Raw genomic sequence first — 12,937 nt, 5'->3', positions numbered from 1 at the left:
TCCTGAGCAGTCCAGATCCCCAATTTCAGATGGTGTAATGGCAGCCAGACACTTATCTCCTGATAAGATGTCTTTCCTCTCCTACTGAACTGATGAAGATGATCCCCCAGTGTCAGCCCCGGGCCAAGATTTGGACCAGTGACTTTGTAGTCATTTCGATCCTAAAGCAGTGATTTGTAGACTCCATTTAAAATCTATTGAAAATAAATAATGGTAGACTTCCCTTCAAGAGGAATATGCATATGCACCTGTGCATGGTACAGGACTGCCAGAGTTTAGGTCTTGAATTACCTCCAAAGGCCCACATGTTGAAGACTCAGTCTCTAACCTGTGGCACTATTGGGAGGTATTGGAACCTTTAAGAGGTAGGGCCTAGTTGGAGGAAATTAGGTCACTGGGGACATGCCTTTGAAGGCAATGTTGGGACCTTGTCCCCTTCTTATCTTTTGCTCTCTTTGCTTCCCAGCCACCATGAGGTAAAGAATTTCCTCTGCCAAGTGCTCCCTGCCATGATGTGCTGCCTTACCCCAAGCCCAAAGCAACAGGACCAAGCAACGGTGGACTAAAATTTCTGAAATTGTAAGCCAAATAAACCTTTCCTCTTGTAAGTTGAACATCTCAGGTATTTTTCCCACAGTGATTGAAGCTGAGTGACACAATTATCAGTGGTATAGGACCTCCAGAGGCCCATCCACAGGGCTCCTTGAATTATCAGTAGACTCTCTACACTCATAACTCCGTGCCCCATTCTGATGTCGGTAACAGGCCTCATCCGTGGAGCATGGATCTCTATTCTACTGAACTCAGAAGCAAACTTCACAACCTTTCCCAGCCTAGAGCTCCTGAAAGCCACTCGAATTTAATTTCAGGAGACTAGACAATAAAACATCCTCATCACTCAGTCCATAAACATCCCTAGCAAAGGGAGCTGGGGCTGTGGCTCAGTGGTAGAGTGCTTGCCTAGCATGTGTGAGGCACGGGGTTCAATCCTCAGCATTTATTTATAAATAAATAAATAAATTTAAGATATTGGAAAAAAAATCCCCGGTAAAGAATCTTTGTTCTATTGTAATGCATTACACTGTTGTCGTGTATTTTAAAATAATAATAATAATAAATAAATAAGTGGAAAAAATATACTGTCTCTCCCAGCAGCTCTGGAAGCTGAGGCAGGAGGATCACGAGTTCAAAGCCAGCCTCAGCATAAAGCAAGGCACCAAGCAACTCAGTGAGACCCTGTCTCTAATTAAAATACAAAACATAGGGCAGGGGATATGGTTCAGTTGTCAAGTGCCCCTGAGTTCAATCCTCGGTACCAAAATATATATATATATATATATATATATATTATTGTCATCTGGCAAATCTTAATCTGGACACTCTTATTATCTAAATGAATAAATAATGATATTTAAGGTAAAATAAAAAAGAATCTTTGTTCTAAAGAGAACCCTCCCTGTATGACTTAGTCCTCATGGATTTATGTATGACTCCTAATGATGTGGAAAAGCAGTTTAGTGCTAAGGAAAAACAAAACCACCTATGGCAAGAAATTAAGAGCAAAATTACATAGAATTTTTTTAAATGGTATTCTAGCTGCATTTTTCAACTAAGAGTCATAAAATCATTTCCCAAGCCAGAAGTATCATTATCCTCATTTCACAGGTGGAAAACTGGGAATTACAGAGAGGTTAATGACTGTGTCTAAAAGCACACAGCACGCCCTCATCAGAAGGAGCTGGAAATACAGGTACAGTCCAGGGCTCATACTGTTCTGTGATAACCCAAACTTTCCTGAACAAGTTTGTCTTGGCTTAATTGGCATTCAATTTTAAAAAATGTCTTTCATTAAAAATATAATTTGAAGAACTGGGTAATTGACTCACATTTGATTAAGGCAGATTCTATTGGATTAACATGATTAATAGATAAAATTATAATCAAACAGAAAGCAGTACAAAAGGTGACTAAGTCATGGATCACATTAAGATACTAAATTTTAAAAAGATGGATATGCTGGGGTTTTTTACATTAGAAATATTCATTTCACAGTGGATCTCACACTGTTCAGTTATCACTTGTAGGGTAATTAGAATGAAGTTTGTGTTCAGGATTAAAAGAAGAAGTACTTGGGAGGTGTTTTGATTTCACAGTAAGGGAAACCTCAGCTGTCCTCCTTCTGATTCTCCCTAAATCATTTGGTTCAAGCTGGGGAGTAAATTTCTCAAACTGATAATGAAGTAGGCCACTCCAGTGGTTATCTCTGTTCAGACCTAAATATAGTTAATGTCACATCAAACTTCAGAGCCCCTTTCAGAAACTGTAATGCTCCCCAGACTGTGCAGGGTAACATCCGTTTTTTTTTCCTCCAAATGTAACACTGAATCCCGAAAAGAATATCAGTTAATTGACATGAAACTACTTCAGCATCAACTGCTTCCAGGCAGCCAAGACAGAAATTAAAATGCAAACTAACATGTTTGGGGATTTTGTCACTTGGTCTCATGTCCTTTTTGCCCAGAAATGAAAGTTACTGTGATATGAATGGGGATAGATGTGAAAGTTCACATTCTTCTCGCTACCAAGACTTTCTTTATTTTAGAGCACTGACTAGGTGGTGGGGCTCCTTCCCCAAATTTCTATGTCTGCGTACATATGAAGATGAAGGGGACTGGGAGACGCCTTAATCATTTCATAATACTCATCAGTAACCCCAAAGCCAATTTATGTAAATTACAATATAAAGGAAACTGTCTTCCCATTACACGAGCTCCAGCCAGTCCCCAGTCACCAACTAGCTTGACACTCCTGAGATTTTTCTACATAGAAAATCTTGAGCCACCTCTGAAGTCCTTGTTCTGACCATGCCATTATTTCTGATAGCCTGCTCTGATCAAGCAAACATCCAAGAACTGGAACTAGAACTAGAAGGTGGTATTACACCTGTGATTTAGCTAACTTGGTATGCAAGAATAACAAACTGTTTAAAGATTGATAATATTTCATGTTGGTAAGGGATTGGAGAATAAGTAATCTCCTATACAACTTGTTAAAGAGTATATATTGGAAGACCATTTGGTAGTATCTGTCAAAAATATTAATAAAATGTGCATCCCTTTGACCAAGTTATCCCCTGTACACTTATGCACAAGGATATGAATTCAAAACTGTTTACTGTAGCAATTATTGTATTTTGTATTTGGATATGTATTCTAATGCTTTGAAAAGTATTCAAAACTGCCTAGTTGTTCATCAATAGGAAGATGGCTAAATTGCTTTTGGTATAGCCACTTGAGATATATTACTTTTTTAAGGTAAATTCAACCATGATGTCAAAGAATAATTTCCATGATATATTATGTTAAGTGAAAAAAGTAAGTGGTAGAAATAGAGATTTACATGATATATTTATATATTATTCCCATTTATATATTTTAAAAATATTATATGTGTATCCCACATCTTCAAATGATTTTTTTTTCTTCTGTAAAAATAAATTTTTTTTAAAGAGTGGAATGGACACACTCCCAGTTGTTAGTGTGTTAACCTCTGTAGAAGGAAAATGAGCTGGGAGATGAAGAAAGTGTTTCACTTTCTACTCAACAGAAACTTCAGTAATTAATTTTAATAAGTTTATACTATTTTTTTCATGAAAATATAAAAGAAGTGTGTCATTGGCATCCTCTCACAAGGCACTATCTAGTCAACTTTTTTGAAGCAGGAATCCCACCATCCATTCAGGATCAGCAAGACAAACTTTTAATTCTCTAAGCTTCGGCTTTCCTATTTGCACAATGAGGACAGCCATGCCTGCCTCACAGTCTTGGAAAGGATCACATGATGGAGTGCTCTATTTACTGGGTGTGTGTGTGTGTGTGTGTGTGTGTGTGTGTGTGTGTGTGGTGCTGGGGATTGGACCCAGGGCCTTGTGTATGCAAGGCAAGCACTCTACCAACTGAGCTTTATCCACAGCCCTCTATTTACTGTTAAACTGAAGTGATTATGAAAAATTCAATAGAACTATTCCAAGTTCAAGATTAAAGAGTTGGTATAATGGGTAGAATGACCATGGAGAGGACCAAATTACCTCAACTTTGGAAATGACTAGATAAGTTGTCACAGTTTTGAAATGATTAAAGAAATCAAAGCCATGGGGTTGGGCATAAAGTTTTCTCTGCAGGGGATGGCTACTCCAAGTTATAATAGTCCTGGGAAGAGGTTAACTCTGGGGCAGGAAGGAAGCAATTCGGAAAAAATAAATCCTCCTCTTTTCTGGGCTGAGAGGTAGTGTAAAGCAGATTCAGGGCTCAAAAGAACTGAAAGATGCCCCATTAGAGGGGGACTCTCCACCAAGCCACATGGCAATCTGAGAATGAGGCTGGGAATCAGGTCCACATGGCTCTCTAAAGCTGGCTTGAGCTTATGTAGTAGTTGTAATGATTCTTTATGTTAAACTTTTCTCTCATTATTATTGAACCTTCAAGTGAAGTTTCATTAAAAGTTGGTTACTGGTCTCAACTGCTTAGTTGAGAATTAGCAAAGGACCTGCTCTTCAGCTCTATGTCAAAGACTCCTCTCCTCGAATAAGGATGTTTGGTGATACAAAGACACCTGGATTCTACCCTACTCCCCATATTCATGATTTGGGACTATAAACCTATGGTTGCATTGGAGAATAGACTGGCCATGCTAAAGATGAACTGTCTCACCTCCTTCTATCCCAGAGGGCCACTCTGAAGCTCCCTGGCTTATCTACATGGAAGTTCTGCTTCCTCCTCCAGCTGTCTGCTAGCCTGCTTGGATTGTCTCACTACTTCCATTCCACCCGTCAGGGCACATGCTGTCTGCCTGGACACAAGTATTCTTTGGCCATCTTTTTGTATCTATTGATTCTGCCTACTCCATGGTGTTGTTCATTGTCTCTGAAGACCTAAATCCCAGAAATGGTGGCAGACTTGATGGGGATCTACCTGATAATGTTAGGCAACATGCAGATTGATTCTCTGAGGACCGTTCTTTTAGAGACCTCTATGTCCCATAGGAAATGGCTTGCAAAACTAGTAGTGAACAGAAATTGGTGGTGCTGAATGGGAAGGTATGGGGAAAATATAGGGAGAATGTTTTTCCTTTAGGTCCTGAAATCATAGATTAATTGAGAGTAGACTCCTCGTGATTATTTTTATTATCTGCCTTATATTCTCTCCAGAACAATGGCAGGGACATATACAAGCCAGCAAGTAAACAATACCTACATCGACAAAAAGTAGCATTTAAGGAATAGTTCCAGGTGCCAGGTCATGTACTAAGTGTTTTTCACATACTGTTTGTTGAAATCCTCACATCAATATGTTGACAATAAATCCTATCCTTAGTGATTTGTCAAATGTTTGTCATAACAGAGAGGGTCTAGCTGGCCTTCTGCAGGGTGTGCCTCTGCAACACTTGTGTCAACCCGAACCAACAGTAAGTACAGCTGGGAGGTGATGAAGGAAGCCTTCTCAGAGTGATTGCCTGATACTACCGCCAAAGCCACAGGCTTTCACAGAGGCCACTGTACCGTTATACAAAAAGAGAAGAAGGAAGAGGAAGAGAAGGAGAAGAAAAAGAAGGAGAAGAGGAGGAGGAGGGAGAGAAAAAGAAAAGAAAGAAAAAGATGTTTTCCAATCAAACTCTACAAGGACATCCGCCCCAGCAACTGTTCAACTTCAGACTATTGCCACCCTGGTTTTTACTCCCTGTAGTCAAGGATTATTTCTAAATCTTATGTAATCCTCCTCACTTTTTGCCAATAAAAACTTCCCCTTCCCTCAACCTCATTTTTTTCCTCCCAAGGCTAATGTTGAGGGTTTGGGGTTGTTATTGTTTTGTTCTTTTTAGTTATGTATAGCATTAAGATTTATTTTGACATAATTATACAAACATGGAATATCATTTGCTCTCATTCAGTCCCTCGTACTTCCCCTTCCCTTCCCTCTTCCCTCTCTCTCTTTTTCCTTCCCTCTACTCTACTGGTCTTTCTGCTATTTACTTATTCTTTTCATTAGTGCCTTGGAGATATACATAAAAGTAAGATTCACTGTGGTATACTCATACGAAGGAAAGTTAGGCAGATTCATTATGCTGTTTTTCCCTTATCCCACCCCTCTTCCCTCCGACTCAACCCCTTCCTCTATTTCACTGATCTTTCTTCTATTTTGATGTAATCCTCCCTTCTTTTTTTCCCACTTCTTTTGGACTAACTTCCACATATCAGAGAAAACATTTGACTTTCTAGGTCTGGCTTGCTTATTTCACTTAGCAAGATAGTGTCCAATTCTATCCATTTACTAACAAATGCCATCATTTTATTCTTCTTTCTGGCAAGTGATAATTTTATATATATACATTTTTTAATCCATTCATCTGTTGAAGGGCACCTAGGTTTGTTCCATAGTTTGGCTATTATGAATTGTGCTGTATAAACATTGATGTGGTTGCATCTCTATAGTATGCTGATTTTAGAACTTTTAGATATATACCAAGGAGTGTGACAGCTAGATTTTTATGATGGTTCCATTTCTAGTTTTTTGAGGAATCTTCATACTTCTTTCCAGAGTGGCTGTACTAATTTGTAGTCCCACCAATAGGATGAGTGTTCATTTTCCTCCACATCCTCACCAACTCATTATTATTTGTGTTCTTGATACTTGCCATTCTGACCCTTCAACCTCTGACTGCACTCATAGTCTACCAGGACATATGTATTCCTGTTGCAATGCTCTGCTATTCCAAAATAAGCATCTTTATTCTTTGGAGAAGCTTTTTACCAAGGTTGTTGGGTGGGGTAAAAGGCGTTAAAAACACTGATAACTATTTCAGACGTGGGGGAACTAGTCCTCACAATGCACAAGATGATACTGAGACCACAAATATTTGTTCCACAAACATTAGCAAATAATTTAATTTTTGTTCAATCAAAACAGCCTCTCTTAATGATCACTGAAACAACGAACAGCCAGGCCTCCGTGTTTTAGGTAAATTGCAGATGACTGTTTTAGACTATGTCTGAAAAACTAAATGTCAGAAAAATCTGTTGTCAGACTCTTGGAAAGCTGATCTTGTGTGTGTGCCTGCATACATGCACACGTGTGTGCGCGTGCACACACACACACACACACACACACAAACACACAGAGAGTTCTAATAAGAACATATGGTGGGCAAAAGGGGAGAGTCTTCACTGTCCCAAAAGAACAAGTTCCTTTTGCTTCTTCATAGAATTCACATATATGTAATAATGTCATGTAGTCTACTGAATCAGACAGAAAATTCTTTTCAACCTAACAAGTTACCTGGGCATTTATGCTGTACAGCAGGGATGCATGAACATGTCTTTAATATTTGAGAAACTCAATGCTTTTTTGAAAAGTAATATTTAGACATATCAAACAGGGAACTTCTCAAGACAATTTTGCTTTAGCACCAAATTATATTTCTAGAATATTACATCTTTATCGTTTTTTTCCAGATAGTCAATTCCATGGTTTGGGCGATGTCAGAAGATCCAGCTGTTTGTCTTTTGGTAGGTTGGGCATCCAGTACCAAGCCCCTCACTGTCAAGCCCTCCTTGACTTGAAGATGACTGATGAGGTCAACAGGCCCTGTTATAGCTGAAGTGGAGGAGGGGCGGAGCAGATGAGGAGGTGATTCCTGGTGAAATCAAGGATCTTCACAGCATAGAAGAAGCCTGATGTCAGCAGCTGGTTATAAGGAAGAGATTTGTTCCACAAAGTGCTTATCCTTGTTTCATGTGACCACCCAGGAAGTAGAGTCACCTCCTGTCAACTCTGGAGTATAGAAGGAAAGACATGTCTATTTTTTTAGGTTAGGGGAACTTTTGGGGGGACTGAGAATGTTGCTTGTGGTTTTCAAGGGATGAAGTCAAATGTAGAGAACTTTAAAACACTAGTGCTACATCTGCCCCTCTAACTGAGACACTCCCAGCTTGTCAAGCTCCAGAGGGGTAACCATTTGCCAGCAGAGGACACAGAGTGGACAAGTTTAATATTTACTGTGGGTTAGACTTTCCATAGCCTCCAGTAGATTTTTTTAAGGTCAGTACCATTTAAAAGTAAAAAGTAGATAAAAATATCAAGTAGTTGTTGAGAAAGTAGATGGTTTGTGGCTCATTAGCAAGAGTACAGGTTATGTTGCTACTTAGATTTTATCTACTTATTTAAAAAGTCTTGAGATTTTTAGGAAAGACACATTAATGTTGATACCAAGTATGCAGTCCACTCTTCAGCATGCCAACTTTGCCATCTTTCTCTCTCTCTAACATACCCTCTCGCTTGAGGGCTCACTGGAGCCTCTGAATCTGCAGTGACTAGATAATAAGATAAGATTATGTGTGAGGCAGGAGGACTTCAAGTTCAAGTTCAGCCCAGCAATTTAGTGAGACCTCATCTCAAAATAAAGTTTTAAAAAAGGGTCTGGGAGTATAGATCGGTGATGGAGCCCCTGGGTTCTATCCCCAGTACCAGGGGGAAAAAAGATTACCTGTGATACTTATCTTTTGCTCACTCTCTCCTCTTGCAAAAATGGAAAATGAAAAAGTCTATTCTTTTTATCCTAGAATCGAGCAGGAAAAAGAAAATAGAATTCTGATCTCTAATCACTCAAATGCATGTGTTATTGGAAGAAAGTTCTAAGGATCTTAGAGGTAGAAGAAATGAAATAGGTGTTGAGAGTCATTGCTTGAAGTCACAGTACCTTCCCAACCTCTCAGTCCAGATCAGCCTAATTCATTGCTTCTACAGTTTTTTCCAGATTAACAAAATGGCATTTTTTGAAAACTGGGAACCAATACCAAATGTGGGTATTCCACAAGTAGGACAGCACACACCAGTGGCCCCCCTGAGCTTCTGCTCTTGCTCCCAAGACCTGTAGTGAATCACTGATAATGTACTGGCCTCCTATATTTGGAAAACAGGACGAGGGGAAACATACCCTGCAGATATTACTCTTTGGAAATTTTCCTTCCACTCCAAAACATTGATTATTTTCTATTCAAGTATGTTGTTAATCTCTCTGTCTCTCATAACCAAATGCTACAGTCCAAGAGGCTTTGTTTCTGTACCCACATCTTCAAATTTCCCCAAAGTTGCTTCAATCTGTAGTCTTTTTTTAACCAATTTTATTAAAATTCTTATTAGTTTCTTTCTATAAAACTTGTGAAAATTACTATAACTTCATTCCCTTTCCTTCTCTTTTTTCCTTTCTTGAAATGTTCAGAGTTTAGACCTATATTTGTATTATTCATACTTTGACATTGTGAACTTCTTGAAGTGTTCTTTCTGACTGTTGCATTGCACCTCTTAATTCTACCATTTTTATATTGCATTTTATCCATGCTTGAGTTCTTTATTTTGACTCTTTTTAAATTAAAAAAAATTATTTTTTTAAAAGATATGTTATTGGTTAATTCAGATCATTCGCATTTTGATCCAGAAATTCAACAACTGGGTATATAGCCAAAAGAAATTAAATCAGTATGTTGAAGAAAAAACTGCACTCCCATGGTCATTGTAGCATCATTCACAGGTAACCAGGATTTGGAATCAAACTAAGTATACATCAACACAGAGGGATAAAGAAAATGCAGAAAATAAGCCAATCCCCAAAAACCAAAGGCCCAATGTTCTTTCTGATATATGGATGCTAACACACAATAAGGGGAGGAGAATAAAAGTTTATTAGTTTACACAAAGGGAAATGAAGGGAAGGGAGGGGAGGATAGGAATAGGAAACACAGTGGAATGAATCAGACATAACTTTCCTATGTTCATATGAATACACAACCTATGTAAATACATATCATGTACAACTACAAGAATGGGAAGTTATACTCCATATATGTTTAATATGTCAAAATACATTCTACTGTCATGTATAATTAAAAAGAAGAAATAAAAAAGAAGAAAATATAATACATTGCACACAATAAAATTCTATTCAGCCTTTGAAATAAGGAAATGCTATCACTTGCAACAACATGGATAACCTAGTGGATGTTATGTCAAGTGAAATAAGCCAGGCACAGAAAAATAATTACCATATGATCTCATTTATAAGTAGAATCTAAAAAGGTTTAACTCATACAAAGTAGGCTAGTGGTTACCAGGGGCCGGCAAGTAATGGTTGGCGGGGGGAAGATTGGGGGAGGGGGCGGGGGTGGAAGAGATGTTGGTCTAAGTATACAAAATTTTAGTTAGATAAGAGGAATAAGCTCCAGAGATCTGTTACACAACATGGTGGCTATGGCCAATAAAACTGTGTTGTATTCTTGAAAATACAAAATTTTAGTAGATTTAAAGTGTTTTCAACACAAAAAAAAATTATAAACATGTGAGGTAACACATAAGTTAATGCCAATTCTATAATTCATACATATTTCAAAACAACATGGTGTCCATGATAAAGATATACAATTTTATTTAAAAGTTAATGATAAAATGTTTTAAACTGGCATTTCTGGTTATCTCCCTTCTAAGGCTTTGATACTGGGTATAAGGTTCTTGTGTCATAATCCTTTCTGTTCAACATTTTAGTAGCAAACGCTCTACTATCTTTTCAAATTTAGTGTTATAGTGGAGAAATTTGACATTTGTTTTATTTTATAGATACTTATAGGGTTCTCTCCCCCTCAAAAAAAAAAAATCCAACAGAACATTCCTCACTAAAACTCACACTAGCCAATCAGTGAATATTTTTGTTCTGAATATCCAATCTTCTATCAGCTGGTGGAAGTTGTCTTCTATCATATTTTTTATTATTACTTCTCTTCTGTTTCTTTTGTCTTCTCTTTCTAGAATTCCTAATATACATATTTTGGATTTCTGGTAGCTCTCTTCAAAGTCAGTCTTTTCTCTCCTCACAAATCTCTCCTAAGCCAAGGGAGAACTTTCCTATGCCACTCTGTGTTTACTGCCTTCCTTTCAGTTTTTATTTCAGCACTTACATTTTTTCATATCTTTAACATCTTTCTTAGGGTCCATTTTCTGCACAGTGATCCTCATGTCTACTCTAGCATTTATATTCAAGCTTCTCCTGAATCTTGATAAGAAAATTTAATTTAAATCTCCTATAGTTTATTCCAGAGCTTCAATAATAAGAAACAATTTGATCACTAAGATTTGTTACCTTCTCTTGAAATGTTCTCCCTTTTCAGGTTTTTCACAAGATATATGCTTGTCTGCTTTATTATTATTATTATTATTATTATTATTATTCAGATGTCTACAATTTATTTAGAGCCCTATTCAAACATTTTGGCCCAAGTAAGCGGCAAAGTTTAAATTTGTGGTAGTTTTACTTAGATCTGGAAGCCAATGGGAAATAATTAACAAGCTGTAACAGAAGTAGTTACAGCAAGGAGCTTAACCTCTGTGCCTGTGAGCTTTGTCTGCATCTTAGTTATGCCAACCCAGAGCACTCTGGGCAGTGCCCCGAAATCTACAGCTGCCCTTGTAAAGAGTCAGCCACAGCAGTGCCCTATGTTTGCTCAGCCTGTCTATTCACATCAAATGTATAATAACAATAATTGCTAATATTTCTAAATATCTCAGGCACTGTTCTGACCTAAGCATAAACTGAGTATAAACATTGCAAAAATGCTCTTATTTGCAGTCTCCTAGGCTATTTCCCAGAAAAATAAATGAGATTGAGATTTGATCCTTTTACTCACCAACCAACTAACAGTAGAGTGTCAGTATAATTTATTATTTAAACTGAGGCACTTTTTAAAGCAAAAAGGGAAATTAATAACTATAAGATAAGGGTAAACTAGGAATGTGCCAGGTAAACTGAGATATATGGTTACCATAATCATAGCACACCCTCACCTCCATCCAATGTTGCTCTAAATTAGAGTCAGAGTATATGCTCAAATTGCCCTCTTAACTAGAAGATCCTCAAAAAACATTATTAGTGATTGCCCAATAATCTGTGTGTTTACCAATATTTAACCATTTCCTTATTGATGGGCTACTTCCCATTTTCACCAATTAAATATACACAAACATTTTTGTGCATAAAACTATTTTCTTAATTTAGGTTTTTCCTTTGGACTAGATCCCAAAGTAAAAAATTGTTTAATTAACTCTTCTTTCTCTTCTGCTCTTTCTTGTCCTTTTCTTATCCTTCCCTTTCCCTTTTCTAAAAGCCGTATGGAAACTAGTTATAATATCTTACTGGTTCCCTGATTTATCAATAAGTTAGGAAAAATCTTTGACATATGCTCATTTTATCTTTGCATAGAAACCACAATGTTACTTTTTAAAATTATGCTTTTATGGTTTTGAAAGTCATTGACCAAAATGCCCTTACCAAGCCTGGAAAATGCACTGCCAGTGAGCTACACTCATTTGGGGAGTGAGGTGGGATGGTGGGTCTAGGGGTGACTTAAACCCAGGCACATCTTTTCTTGGCTACCAGAAGTGATTCTCAAGCAGGAATAGAACTTGAACCTTTCTGTCTCCCTGTGTCACCAGGCTCTCTTACTCACCTTCCAACATCCACACATAATTTGTATTTTGTTTTTGTTTCTAGTTCATGCACGAAGGATAAGTTATGGTGACAGCGAAATAAGTGAAATTTGATTGTATATTCTTTCTGGTGATGTAGATAAATGAATGAATGAATCATAAGAGTCTGTTTCCTATCGGATGAAAGGATAGAGAATTCAGGTCATTAGTCTTTTTTGATTGTCTCTTTTTCAATTAAAATTTCATGCTGACCAAGAAAGCAACAGCTCTATGATTTCTGAACCTGAGTTTTTGTATTGCTGTCTTTATTCTTAACCCGTGAATAAATTTGTCAACCTGAAGCTACAAACTCTTCACATGGATGTTGTTCTATGTGTCTATAATTCAAAAAGTCTTCCTCTACAGTGTGAATA

This window comes from Urocitellus parryii, chromosome 6, assembly GCF_045843805.1.
Source record: "Urocitellus parryii isolate mUroPar1 chromosome 6, mUroPar1.hap1, whole genome shotgun sequence".
In the NCBI taxonomy this organism is placed as follows: Eukaryota; Metazoa; Chordata; class Mammalia; order Rodentia; family Sciuridae; genus Urocitellus; species Urocitellus parryii.
This window is presented reverse-complemented; position numbering follows the sequence as displayed.